Here is a 16,145-nt window from a genome sequence, read left to right as displayed (position 1 = left end):
AAAGTAACTTGCAGTTAAGTGTAGATAAGACTGAATTTTTGAAACCAGAACTAACATACTTAGGACATGTCATTACATCTAACGGAGTAAAACCAGATCCAAGACTAGTGGAGAAAGTTCAGAACTTTCCTGTTTCTCAGACTAAGAAACAAATTAAGGGATTTCTAGTACTTACTGGATATTATAGAAAATTCCTAAAAGACTACAGTAAAATTGCTTTACCCTTAACGTCCTTATTAAAAGAAAACGTTCAGTTTTCTTGGGGAGTCAAACAACAAGTTGCATTTGACTCTCTTAAAGAGAAATTGACAACTCCTCCAATTTTGCAGTATCCTGATTTTAAAAAGCCTTTTACAATCACATCTGATGCTTCGGCATTTGCCTGCTGAGCTATTCTCTCACAGGGCGAAATAAACAAAGATCTTCCTATTGCGTATGCTAGTAGAGTTTTCAATAAAGCAGAGAGATCGTATTCAGCGACTGAACGGGAATTAGCGGCTCTAGTGTGGGCTAGCAAAGTTTTTAGACCATATATTTACGGAACAAAAGTAACTTTTGTCACAGATTGCAAGCCACTGACGTGGGTTTTTAGAGTACAAAATCCGACATCTAGACTTTTGAAATGGAGAATACTTTTAGAGGAATATCAATACGAAATTGTGTATAAGAAAGGAAGCTTAAATACAAATTCTGATGCTTTGTCACGAATGTATTCTTTAGACGTTATTGAAGAAGAAGATAGGGTATCAAATTGTGATTCACAACAGAAAGAAAAATCTGAAGCTTTAGACTTAGAAACAAAAAACAAAATTTTAGAAGAGTTTCATACTCAAATTCTAGGTGGACATATAGGAATGAATAGGTGTTATGAAAAGATTAGGAAGTACCTTTCCTTAAATAATATTGACATTAAAGAATGGCCAAAACTGAAGGAAGATGTTGAAGATTACATAAAAGGGTGTGAAATCTGTCAAAAGAATAGGAACACACAGCAAAAGGTAAAAATGAAAATGGTAATAACTGACACTCCCAGTACGGTTTTTGAAAAGGTTTCGTTAGATCTTGTTGGACCCCTTCCAGAAACCTTAGAACACAGAAACAAATATTTATTGACTGTACAAGATAACCTTTCAAAATTTGTTATTGCAATTCCCATCCCTTCTCAAGATGCTGATACAATCAGCAAAGCCTTTGTCGAGAATGTAGTGCTAAAATTTGGCATTCCACACAGTATATTGTCTGATTGCGGAAGTAATTTCTTAAGCGATGTCTTCACGCGTATTTGTAAATTGTTACAAATAGAAAAACTGCATACTACCCCATACCATCCGGCATCGAATGGTGGTATAGAAAAATTCCATCAGTCTAAAATTTTTCTTGCGATGTTATGTGGCAGAAAATCAGAATAATTGGAACGAATTAGCATCATATGCTACTTTCTGTTATAATACTACTCCTCATAGTTCCACTCAATACACTCCCTTCGAACTATTATTCGGGAAACCTGTAAATGTACCAGGTGTATTACAAAGAAAACCTTCTGAAGTTGTATACAATTACGATGACTACGTAAAACATTTGAAACACAAATTGCAAGAGATGCACGGATTAGCTAGAGCAAACCTCATTGACAAAAAGGAGAAAAGTGAAGAATATTATGATAGAAACGAAAATGAATGCATTTTTCAAAAAGGAGATAAAGTGTTATTATATGATGAGTCAGTCCGCGGCGCAGATCAAAGAAACGACAGTCTATGGCGCGGACCATACGATATAATCCGAACAAAAGGTGTAAACTGTTCCTTAAAGGTTGGCAAACAAGAAATGACTGTGCATGCCAATAGATTAAAGATGTATTATTAAGTAACTCAAATTCTTCATGTTATCTTGTAAAAAAAAAGTAAGGAAAAGTAAAAGAACATTTCTATATTTACAGGTTGTTCAAAATGATAGGACTTAATGCTATCCTACTGGTTTCTCTTATAAGTAGTAGTCTAGAGCTTGGAGCACGCATAAAGAAATTTGAAAATACGGCAGGTATTTATTATGACTCTTTAGGAGAGGTATAATTATATAATACTTACTGGCAATTGGTCTCTTACATTAACTTAACTAAGCTAGATGTAAGCTTTCGTAATTTGGAAACTTACGTAGATAGGACACAAAACCTTTGTAGACACTCAGTGGTGAAATCAAATAAAACAAGTTGTGCTACAGTGTTCGTAAATCAAGTTTTAACTAAGGTATCTGATATCAAAGAGGTTAAGGAAATAATAAAAGAAGTAACAAAAATTTCTTCGCAAGAAAGTAGAAGAAAACGAGGGTTAATAGATGGTATTGGTCACCTTGCTAAATTTCTATTTGGCACCTTGGACGATGAAGATGCCAATTATTACACTCAAAAGATCAATAAATTAGAAAAAGAACAATTAGATTTCTTGAAATTTAGTAAAGAGCAGATGACTATTGTTAAATCTACCCTACAAGGTATTAATAAAACTCTTCACACAGTAGAGACTAACGAAAATATTTTGAGTCAAGGTTTAGAGCATATAAGTAAAGAGATATCAAAAAGAGAGAGACATTCAAACGAAGCATTTTTGGATTTAAATTTAAAGTATACAATAAATGAACATATCGCAAAAGTTGAAAGGTATTTAAGAGATTTAAAGGATCAGTATGAAATTGTTTTGCAAGCAATTTTAGATGCACAGAAAGGTGTATTACAGCCTCACATAATCACTCCTTATCAAATAATCCAACATTGGAAGGCTAGTCAAAGTGACCTCCATAGTGCGTTATCTTTACCAATTGGGACAAGTACTAGGAATAGTTACTTGTTATTGAAAATAATAAATTTAGATGTGTTTATCAATAATGGAATATTAGCCTATGTAATTCGTCTCCCTTTGACAGATTCCATTCGTTATCTAGTATATAAGTTAACGCCCTCCCCTACTAAAATAAAGAAAACAACAAATAAATTTGTTTTTATTCAACCTGAAAAACCTTACCTTTTAGTTGATTCAATTAAACAATATTACGCAAAAATGACTGAAATTGAGTTCAATAAATGTAAGGTTCTTAAACAAGATTGGTTTTTGTGTAAACAAACGTTTCCTATCTTGTCTAGCCATATAAATCAAGAGTGTGAAATGAAATTATTACAGTATGTTCATTATGTTCCCATGGATTGTAATAAACATGTGATACAAATTGATCATTGTATATTCGTAACCTTAAATAACAATGAGTGGATCTTTGCTGCTCCACAGGAAGAGAAAATGACAATATTATGTAATGGATTTGAACCTTATGATTTAATTCTAACAAATTCAGGTATTATTCATCTAGATAATAATTGTAAAGCTTATGGTTTGAAGGCGATCCTCCAAACACAAATGTGGTTTGAAACCAATGTTACAGGTAAAGACTTTACTCCGAAATTAAATCTTACTGATAATTGTTGTGAAATATTAAATTCTCATATATACCTGGAAGATATGCAAATTAACCTACCTATTCAGCATGTAATTAATTCGGTTAGTGACTTAAAGGTAGCAAACCATAAAATTCAGGAAGTAGAAAAGAAAATAGATTATGAACAATGGAAACTACTTTATTCTGAAAAGGTAACTCATCTCTCTTGGTTTTCATATTTTGGTACAGTTTTGTTAGTTCTAATATTAATATTTTGTTGTTGTTACCGATGTAAATGTTTTCGCTTTTTCAAAAGGTATTTTGATGATGATAGCTGTTGTAAACAAATATGCATTAAACCTTTTATTATTACCAAAATAAATCAAAAACAAGATACCACTGAGCCTGTAGTCATGTCAAGAATTGCTGAGCAGCGTACTGAGATTACAGATGAGTTACAGGTAGCTGTCCCATCTAAGAAAAGTCCTAATCTACGTAAGGAAAGGTAAAAAAAAATCTTTTAAGGGTTCATATCAGACTGTGAATTTTCAGTATCCAAATTCACAATTTGATATGAAAATTCAAAAAAGGAGGGAGGTGTTGTATGAACATATATTTACTGTTATTTTTTTCTTTTCTTTTTCTTATTTTGTTTATCACCTTCGATGCACCTCCCCTCTTAGCAGTACTTACCTGGAATGTCACTGTATATAGTGTATATAAAGGTTCGGGGTTCAATTATAAGTTAGTGTATTTTATAATTGTTATATTATTTTTGAAGTCAATGTTAATATTGTATAAAAGACGAATCTTTATTCTTTAAGCTATTGATAATGTGCTAACCAAGAACAACAGGATGTGGGGTTACTGAAGGGTCACACGTATGAGATGATAGTGTATGTACTTTCAAAATACTCACATTTGTAATGGTTTCTTTTTAAGGAAGCATGATAATGTACGCGCGTGTACATCACGCAGTGAGAGCATGGATTACTAAGTCCAATTTCAAAGTCTGTATGATAGGTCTCCACGTGCGTCCACGTGTCGACCTAAACTCATGTGATGATTCGGTCTTTGTGCTTACGATAGTTTTATATACTAGTTGCTATACTAGGTTTGGCACATTCCGGGAAAGACGCTCGTATTATCATTTTTAGTTCTGCGGTCTGTACCTTGGATTATAACAAGTATCTTGGTTCATAGTAATTTGTTTTATAACATCTGTATTTTAGTCTATCGTATTAACAAGCACCTTAGTACTTAATACATTTCATCGTGTCTGGTGATTCTATTTGTATCTAAGGTGGAACTTTAATAATTTTGCTAAAAGAACATTCAGTGGAATTTTGTAATCGTTTGTAGTGTAAGGTTATTTTTCGTATTAACTTCAATAAACTTATCACGCCTACCAAAGAGAGATCCTATTTTATTTGAAGAAAAAGAAGAACCTGCGCGAGACGAAAACTTCAATCATACAACAGTGTACCCAGATTGGTCTATACTTTTCGCCTTATCTTGGTGTCAGGAATCACCTCCCAAACGTTGTCGGCGTTGTTTTGAAACACCTTGTATTTAGTGTGTCCGGGAGACAAAAGAAATCGCAAAATCTGATTCGTTGATCATGATAAATCTTTATCAGGATGTCGAGGGTCAAAAATTAGGAATCGAGTTCATTGATGGACTTGATGTTCAAACCGGAAGTGGTAAAAATAATTCATTTCCGGTTTCAACGTTGATCATTGTAGAGCAAGAATGACAATGAGCAGTGAAATGCGGTTTCCTGAAATCGATTAAGCGTCACAAGACTACATTTCATCTCCATCTACTAAAACCGGAAGTGATAGAAATGAACTGTAAGTTCCGGTTTCAATTTTGACCTACATAGAGCAAAAACTATAAAAGATAGTTACAGGCATTTTTAAAAAATCGATTTGGCATTTTAAAAATATATCTATATACATACCTTCTATCGGAACCCTCTATTAACAACGGTAGTGGAAGAAATTCATTACTTCCGGTTTTAACGTTGATTACTTGCTAATAGGTATAAACGATAAGGGAGAGTAATAAGCGGATTCTATGCAATCAATTAAGCGTCCTAAGGACATATTCTGTTTGTACTCTCTCTGCTAACACTGGAAGTGGTGAAACTATACCATTTCCGATTTCAATAATAATTAGCAAAATATCACGCTATACAAACCACACTCCTTCGCATAATGTGCACCTGACAATTCGAACTATTATTTTTATAGCTTCTCGATTTTGTACACTGTTTGTCAGATATGCGAAACTGAGCAACCAAGAAGTAGGCGCCCATCTGAAGTCAGCAGGAGTGCATATTGTAGGCTATCGAAGCTATCACCGAAGCCCATATCTAAAGAAACTAGAAATTAATGAGTAATATTAATAATAATTGCAACACCAGCCAGTTCCCCTTATGAAGAATTAACGTTTACGGTGGAATATATCTCGTTCTCTGCCATTGAACAGAGGAGAGAACACCCGGAGCCCAAGGCACTTCGAATTGTTACGCCCCCACTATTTCCAGAGCCCCCTTCTCTTTTAGTTGCTAGTTTTGGTTCGCTTTTAATAATAATACATTGAACTCATCAAAAGTATATTATAATTGTTGTTTTCTTTTCTTTTTTAATTCTTTCGTCATGTAGATATTCAGTTTATTATATTGTGTTACAAGCTAGTAGTTTCAAATCAACGCAGGTTGCTTTTTAGTATAGGTTTTCAGTAAATTATAATTATTAAAAAGTTCACAAGGAATCATTTCCATAGCCTCGGCTTTTGTCTGCTAATAGCATAAAACACGTTTTTTTCTAATTGTTTTCACCCCCAGTTATCCTCAGACAACTGTCCTTAAGTATTCTTATTTATCAAGTAACATAAATCTCTATTTTCAATTAACAAAAGTAAAATTACACATATCACATTTACATTAGCCACGGGATCTAGTTTGTTTGTAACCAGGTAGCTCAACCGGAACGGAAATGACGTTTTCTGCACCAGCGTAACGCTGCTGAAGTCGTCTGCTGTGAATTTTACTGGGCGCAGCCATATTGGTTACAAACAATCTGTTGCTAAGGTGGTTGTTAAGGCAGTTTCAATGGCGTTGTATGTGGCAGTTGTGAGTCTTGTGAAAGACGAACTTAAAATTATGAATATGAGGCTATATATTTAACGAATAGCAGTGAATATATTTACTTTATACTTAGAGAAAGGCCATATTTATCATAATCAAAATTGCTCTACATTTTAATTCCTTCAATCGCCAATAACTTGCTGGAAAGAAGTGAGTGAGAATCCCACGCATGTATATGAGCGCCCCTTAATAATAATTTTAGATTGAGTTTACTTAAAATTATTGAAAATTGTTATGCTATATACTTCTGTCATATTGTTTGTTTAGCTTCAGTGAAAATGTTTAATATGGAAGAAACTTGATTTTTATAAAATTAGTGATCAGATATTCGGAACAAAGGAATGCAGCGCTAGAATAACCAATGCATTTTTAAATATACAATTACGAATACATAATCTCAGAAACTTAGCATCTTCATGGAAATAATTTTCTAATTTATTCTTCATCCTTTTGTTAGCGGGTGTCCATTCTTTGTTTGGCACTGTTAAAGTTGAAATGCGTCACCAGAAATAATTAAATAATTTAAAATGTATAACTCTCTAACCATCCTATATAATGTCCTAATGTTATCTGACTTTTTTTTTTTTGGCGTCTACCACAAACGGCGTACAGATTTGTAACATTCCAGACTATACATGTATTAAAATTCATAAGGAGAATACGTACCAACTTACGCTGGGTGGTCACTTCACGTACAAGCGCATATAAGGATGCATCTGTAGGAATCAGGTAGATCAGTGAAGTTGGGTATGCGTGAAAGAAAGAGAGGTACGAAAAGCGTACACTAGTCAGGGCTAGTAATCACTACAAGTGGATTTGCATTTCAATTTCTTAGTAACCATGGCACATTTTTAACGCTGTCTCTATGTTCTCCCTCTACATATATAGCGTAGATCGATAGGATCGAGAAATTATAAACGGGATGAGACAAAGTAACAAGTCCGGTTTAAACTTTACTATATTACCTGTACTATACTCTTACCAACATTCATATGGTAAGGTTAGGTTAGCTTGTGATTGCTTAAATGCGGTTGTCTTACATATATGTGTAACGCCATTTACCAATTTTAAAATCATCCATTGCCTGTAAATCTCAATTGTATCAAGAGTTTCAAATTTTTACACATATATGTAACCACAAAGGTAAAATTGTTATGGAACTTAACGCTGGTGAGAATCGGAAAGAGCGGAGGCAGGTGAGAATCACACTCCATGCTGGGGCAGGCATTGTCGAAGATTATAGTATGCCTTTAAAGGTGTGATTCAATTATCAGTCTACTAAGAAACGATTTTACAGTGTTCTGAGTATTAATATATATTAAACAGCAAAATTAGCCTAAAAATGTCACAAACAAACGAACAAAAAAAAGATAGAAGCAAGGGAGCTTTTGCTAAAAAATATGTGTATTTTAATTTCTTTCTGGTAGAATATGCAAGGAGAGAAAGTGTTCTTCAAAAAGATTGAGATATATCTGTTCGTCCAATAAGTAATTAATCATTATATCGCTTGTTGTACGATGTGGCTTTGTTTTTGTTCCTCTTTAATATGTTATATAGTACAATATTTCTAATTTCATTCTTGGGAAAACAAACAAAAAAAAAATGCATGTACCTCTTAAACTGTTATGGTTATATCCGAAAACGAAACAAATTATTTTCATAGGCTAGTACCGTGTAAGCTTCTTCATATAACCCGGGATGATCTACCTCTTCTCGGCACAAAAATTGTTATATTGGACCTTATGGGGAGAACATGGCTACCGAATTTCCTTAGTTTCTAAGGAACTAGGTATCTCTAATGGGAAAGAAAAATTTTGCAGCATTCTACAGAAGTTTATTAACGGGTTGAAATACTTAAATTGTATATTTGTCTGCTAGTTTAGCAGAAATAAATTATTAAAAAATAAATAAATTAGTTTCTTTTTATACAAATTATAATATGTCTAACTTTGGAACCAATTATGGTAGAAAGATCAACTTTTTTGTTTTATTCCTTGAGAAGAAACGACTCTAATAGTTTTAATCACAACCATATCTGATATGCCAATTAAAAATAGTATTTTAATATAAGTATTAAAGTCCACTCGTCAAGAAGTTTGACGAGGATAAGGCATCCGCGCCCACCCTTTTCTTCTGTTTTCGTCCCGAGAGATATGAAGGGACCGTTTTCACAGCAGGTGTCAATGCGAATGTAAACACCCTGTCCTCACGTTCAATAGCCCAAGTTCGGCTACTTTCTCTCTCTTTTTTTTTTCTCTCTGTTCCGAGGAGGTGTTTCTACCCTGTAAGAAAATTATAGATATGTAGAGAAAATGGTGATCAATTATTTCTGATAGCCAGATAATAGACAAGCATTCTAAAATGCCTTCGAATTCCAAAAATGTATCGACCATAACTTTATCATCTGGTTATTTTCAGGAGGCAAAAGTTATATTATTATTATTATTATTATTATTATTATTATTATTATTATTATTATTATTATTATTATTATTATTATTATTATTATTATTATTATTTGGAGTTAGAGTGCAAAGGGATACAAATGGCTCCATTGGCTAAACATACACATAGCTGCCCCCATTCAGAACATCCCTTTGTGCGTTAGAAAACATGCTATAACAATTCGCCCCTCGCAAAAATCTAATTCAACACTTATTGACCTCAGTAGCGCTTACTAATAGCGTAAATGCTATAAATCAGGCATTTTCAAGTAGGAACAGGGATTGGCCGAATCACAGAAATCTTACTGTCGTCACGGGCTGTAAAAGGTAATATATGACATTTTCACAAGAAATAATTATCGGATAATTTAATAACGGACAATTTAGCGGGCTGTATAAAAGAACTCGGCGTGTCAGATCCGGCTCGCGAACCGACGTTTGGATATGCCTGCGTAAACATTCAACAAAAATATTTCCCCCTGCTTCTTGTTTCAACTCCCTAGGACAGTGATGATTTCAGGGAGGATTCGGGGGGGAAATCTCCCAAGAGCTAAGAAATTCACCCTCGGGTGCTTGAGATCTTCGCAGAAATTTCTGTGGAGCACGCAATTTTTAGTCGCTTTCACCCCTGTGCGTGGTGCCTCCGGCGGAAATGATCTGAAATTAACACTGCTATAGGATAATTGGAGATTGGCTTACAGTGCTTAGTCTTAGCGAAGTAAGCACGAGAAACCAGAAATATCACAAAAAACAGGGCTTTTGCTCCGCTGTTCCCCCGTGAAAATGCACGGTTTACACACAATATAGGTTGGATCTAACAGGGCTATTTAGAGAACGTCTTATAGAGTATTTGCTGTGCAGTGTTGTCTGCGGACAAGGAGGCAAAACCGTGTTTTTCATTAAAAAATGGAGTATTTTAAATTTCCCTCGCCCCCTCAGGAGACGCTTCTTCAATGAGACCGCATCCTGCCTCTTTCTCCCATTCTCTAGGCTCTAGGCCAATTAGGACTGACAGGCATTTGAATAAGTCCATTACTTGGTTGCCTAGTAATTAACCATCATATTGGCTGCCATATTGGATTTAGACAAATGTTCTCTCATGTTACCATGTAAAATATGTCTTGTCGTGATAAAAGCTACCAGAAAAAGTAGGTTTCGTTTAGTCCTGAGGAAGTACGCTACATCCTAGAGCAGCGTTTCCCAACCGGTGTGCCGTGAATGGGCCGCTAGTGTGCCGCGAGTAAATCGAAACAAAATTATTAATTCTATATCAATTAAATTGCAGGACATAGGGAAAAATGTATATTTGTATTTCACATTACTATGAACCTCTAATATGGATCTACAATTTTAAGTTTCATACCGCGTTACTTTTCTGTACATTTTTAATACCGAAAAAGGTATTTGTTATCATTGTTATGACATTTTATGACCATTATTGCTTCTTTATTGTTACAGACTATTTCGTAATTTCAAATTTTAAAATATTCAATCCTTTTGACAAAAGAAACATGCATACGAATTACCTAGATTTGTGTTTTAAAAGTAAAAGAGATTTGTTTGTTCGTTCGTTATTTAGTGTTCTTCCTTGTTAGTGTAAGTTTGGATGCAGTTTTCGAAAAAGAAAGCGTATTTTTAAAAACCTTAAGTCCAATATTTCATTGCAATTGTTTTCTATTTTTAAATTAGAATGAAAAATAAGCATAATGATTTACCACTGGGAAAAACCAGTGATAGAGCTTTCTTCTCTGTGAGGAGATCAATAATCACAGAAGATGATACCATGGTATTCTATATTTAAATATAATAAAATCTATGAGTGTGCCGCGAGAATTCAAGTTACACCCATAGTGTGCCGCAAGTTGAAAAAGGTTGGGAAACGCTGTCCTAGAGTAATGCGTGCATATACGCATTTGTAACTTTGTACAGTTAATCGTTAGACAACAGTGTTGCCAGGTTGTAAGGTTTCTAAGTGGCAATAAACAATGCCATATTTAAATTCATCGGCCTCAGAAACCTATAGTTTGACACCAAAATTATTTTTCTAAGTGCCTTGGTTCACGATCTCTCTCTTTATATATATAGATACATAGATAGATAGATAGATAGAGAGAGAGAGAGAGAGAGAGAGAGAGAAAGAAAGAGATTTACGTAGGGCGGCGGCCATATTGGAAAATGACGGCTACCAGGAAAACACCTCAAATTTGAAATATATTCCCAAGACATTATTTTAAAAAAAAACTTAGGGGACATTTTTTACGGACACCTATATATGGGGGCCAGGACTTTACATTGTCGGAATCCTGTGGTGGCACCCCTCTGCCCCCTTCTTTTCGCCACTACTGTATGCTATAATATTTGTCCGGAAGGGAAAAAAATTCCCAAAATAACAGCGTTTTCTGATATATACTGTTCTTCCCGCGCACTCTAGAATGCATCTTGATGAACTTCCATAGATAACGGGGAAAAGAGGATACTTCACACCACATCGTCCAGTCTCTTAATATGGAACCACTGAGGGAGACAAACTCTATAAAGCTAACAGTATTTGGCAGCTGACAAGTAATCTCAGAAACTGGTCGAGAACCTGTTTCATTCAGACATCCATCCCCTTCCCCCTCCATTTCACCAACCCCCGCCCTTTCCGCGGCCAAGCTTAGAGTGATTCCGTGCATTTTCACACGGTGCAATCTCGCACGGTGCTCATTATCGAGCAATTTCACACGGTCCTGGTTATCGCATTAATCAGTCAGCAGGTGTGGTGCATTTTCACACGGTCCATCTGCAATCACGTGATTCACCCTGAAACTCCTTTCACTACAAGGGGAGGGAGGACAGAACAAGTATGAACTAAGTAAGAACAGAGAAAGAGCAAATACAAGTTAAATATGAACAATTGCAATTAATACTAGAGAAGCTAGAAAAAAGAAAAAATTAAACACACGTTATAATAAAGAAGAGGAAAATAATTACAAAAATAAAATAAAACTAATAACGAAAATAATAGCAAATTAAAGTACATGAAAATAAAAATTCAGAAAAACAAATAATCTTGCGAAAACAGACTAAAATGTGTTACTGGTTTCCACTCCAAATTGATATCGTCTCTGCAGGTCGACCTTCAAGGCATTCTGCGGCTAAGTTGATCAAGATCTCTATTTTCGGAAATAATGTATGGACAATAAAGTCATTCTCCACAGCAAAGAATAAAATAAGCACTTTGTTAATGAAGTCGGAACCCATTGTTTAAAAATAGAAAGATGAGTTAAATAAACTTTTATTTTGTGATTATTCTTTTCCTGTTACTGCTTAGTTATCTCTGCAGGTGCGTATGGCCATGGTACACCTGCGAATCATGTCATTGGAGGGTGGGGGATAAATAGGGTATAAAAGAATCGCCCTTGATGTCTAATTCCTTAATTTTAGTGTTTTCGTTGTTGGGTGAACATAGTGATTCAACGTAGAAATGGAGTTTATAACAACTAGCAGAGGTAATCGTCTCTTAGCTCATGCAGGGTTCCAGTACTACATGCAGAGAGAAAACAGGGATCATACAGTATGGGTAAGTATCGTATTAATAGAATTAGGATTTTCTGTAAAAATTCATGTTTCCTTTTTTTATGTTCTTAATTTCTTTTCTTTTTTTGGGGGGGGGGGGGCGCGAAGGCTTCATATAATATGACTAGACATCGGATTTTTATGCAAATGCATTGTTTGCTCGTATGCATCTCTGTTAAATTTGGTAGGGGTTTCTAGAAATAATAATATAGTCCGAATTTGAAGCTTTGTAGTGCATATAAATGCATATTTCAAAGGTTAGAGCATATATTAGTACTCAAGAGCATATTCAGCACATTTTATAAGTTTTTATTTCAGATGTATGCTTACAACATGGAATAAATCCAGTTTTAGTTTATATTTTCAATACATTTACATGCCTATGCAACGGAAGGGCTTTTTGCATGAGAAGATGGAAGAATTCCTAATTTATAGACGACCAATAATGTTAGAAACCGATCACCAGAGCAGAAATGCCCACAATTACCAAAACGTTAAGAGAAATCTGATAATAATAATGACATTGTAATATCGTGTCGACATCAATTCAGAAACAAGAGATACGAGTATTGCTACTCAGTGAATGCTTAGCTCTAGTTGGTGAAGTTCGACACGAGCTCCGGTCATTTTCTGGTAAATTCGGGCACTCCTTGAAAAAAAAATGACGGATCTTATTGGGAGAAACTCCAACTAAAAATAATTGAAGCCATGGGAAAATATCTCCAAGGGTTAAATTTCAATTTGCCAGAATATATATATATACTACACTTGCTCCTCTGCGTAAATATTGTATAGTAACATCTATTGATGTTAATAGTTCATTTTCTGGCTACAAATGTCATAAACGGATACCAAAAAATGAAGAGAAGCATCTTGTGATACACTGTAGGGCTAATTGCGGGAAGAGTAAACCCTTGAAAACGATTATTATTATTATTATTATTATTATTATTATTATTATTATTATTATTATTATTTGTACAATGGAAACGTGTAGACTCGTATTATTTCGTCCCGGCGGGAGCTCATGTGGTTCGGATTCCACGTTAATAAGTAGGCCCACGTCTCATATAGACTCGATGCTGAACGGAACGTTAAACTCAAAATCAACTCAACGGGACGCCGTCAAGGTTGGACGACGACAAGCCTGGACACTTAATTTTGGTCGCTCCCGACAAGGTTGGACAACGACAAGCTTGGACGACGACAAGCTTGGACACTTCTCAATTTATCCTCTTGCACCAGTCTCGAACGAATTCCTGAGGTGTCCAAGCTTGTCGTGGTCGATCCCGACAAGCCTGGACACATCTCATTTTGGGTCGTTGACGACAAGGTTGGACGACGACAAGCCTGGACACATTCCTGGGGTGTCCAAGCTTGTCGTGGTCGATCCCGACAAACCTGGACACATCTAATTTTGGGTCGCTGACGACAAGGTTGGCCAACGACAAGCCTGGACACATTCCTGAGGTGTCCAGGCTTGTCGGGATTGATTTTGGATCGCTGACGACAAGGTTGGCCAACGACAAGCCTGGACACATTCCAATGGGCCGATTTGGTGCATTCAAAGCACGTAGAAATAAGTTTGTTTAGCGCTGAAAGAGCAGCATTGCGTGAATTTCCACCAGAAGAGTTTCGTTCCGTTTCCAGGCTCGGGAGATGATAAATACCCCGGAAAATAGCACCGCAGGCTCCATAAAGTTGCTTTCTTCTTTTTTACCAAAAATATTTCAATTCAAATATAAATTTTATGAAAATGAATATATTTGTGCGTGTGTATAAAAAGGTACAAGTTCGCGGGTATTGAGCTATTTGTGTTTTCTTAATGTTTGTTAAAAGTAATAACCATATAGAATGTGGTTTGAATACAATTTCAGCATTAAAAATTACTTTCATAAAGTTAAAAAAAATTATACACTTTTTATATACAGGGTTTTTATGTACATTTAATTTGACAAATCAAAATATTTTGGAACGAAGAACAATTTTCAAATTCGGTTTACGCAACATAGTGTAGGGGGCACCGTGAGACGCTATAGAGTAGAATCTGTGAATCTAGTCTTCTTCTTCTTCTTCCCGAGTATTATCGATATGCAAAATACTGATTCCCCATTTCATCCACGGTAGTTCGCAGTGGAACAACATAAACAGTCTCGTTAATGTATCCTACCCCACACAAAGTGAGAACAGGTGATAATCCACTATTAGAGATCCTCTGCTAGAAATTCTAGAAAATTTCTATGCAGATTTTTCGAATATCACTTCTGATAAAAACATCACCCTTATTGGAAATATTATACTGATATTTCCAATAAGTATATTACAATGTATACACGGTGTCCGGTGAGGAAATGCAAAGATTTTGGGATGTGATGGGGAGGGGGGATCGGGAAGGTCATGCTAAGCAAAAATGCTTATGTAAACATAGCGTCTATTCCCCTTCGTTTCGGTGATAGGGGTGGGGGTAACGTTTTTCGTGGTGCACTTGCCGACATTATAGCCCACCCTGTAGTTGGTCTTACGTTACATGCAGTTTATCCAAGTATTTTCCTATTTTTTAAAGGTTACTAGCCTTAACGCCCGACTTCGTACGGGGAGATCTGGTTTCTTAAAAAAATTTTGGAATACTATTACCTATTTCTACTACATTATACTTCTACTACTACTACTTCTACCTACTACTACTACTACTACTACCTACTACTACAATTACCTACTACTACTACTACAACTACAACTACCTACTACTACCACTACTACTACTACAACTACCTACTACTACTACTACTGCTACCACTATTACCTACTACTACTAATACTAATACTACCACTACTACTACTGAAACTACCTACTGCTACTAACACTACAACTACCTAGTACTACTACAGCTACATACTACTACTATTATTACTACACCTACTATTACTACTACACCTATCTGCAACTACTACTACTACTACTACTATACCTACTATTACTACTACTACTACTACCTACTACTACTACTACTTACTACTCCAACAACAACAACAACAGCAACTACTACTATTACGGCGTTTGGAGTGTTAATATTGATCTAAGTGACCTCAAAACCTATGTACAAGACCTATGTACAGGATGTATTGGTCATTTTCGACAAATTTTACATTTTAGCCCCTCCACCTTCGCTAGGGGTATTCCACTCCAATATTATTATCCACCAGACTATAAGGTATATTTGTGCCAAGTTTCGTTCAAATCGGTTTAGTCGTTCTTAAGATATTTCATTAACAACATTTATGCCATTATTTATATTTCAACCCCTCCACCTCCGCCCCTGGACGCGCGAGGGGTGTTCTACTCCAACATTATATTCTGCCAGACTATAAGCTATGCGTGTACCAAGTTTCGTTCAAATCGGTGTAGTCGTTCTTAAGATATTTCATTAAAACCATTTATTTATACTATTATTTATATTTCACTCCCTCCACCTCCGCCCCTGGACGCGCTAGGGGTGTTCTACTCCAACATTATTATTCGCCGGACTATAAGCTATATGTGGGCCAAGTTTCGGTCGAACCGTTCTTAA

Source organism: Thermobia domestica, chromosome 8 (assembly GCF_964235325.1).
Source record: "Thermobia domestica chromosome 8, izTheDome1.hap1.1, whole genome shotgun sequence".
Lineage (NCBI taxonomy): Eukaryota > Metazoa > Arthropoda > Insecta > Zygentoma > Lepismatidae > Thermobia > Thermobia domestica.
This window is presented reverse-complemented; position numbering follows the sequence as displayed.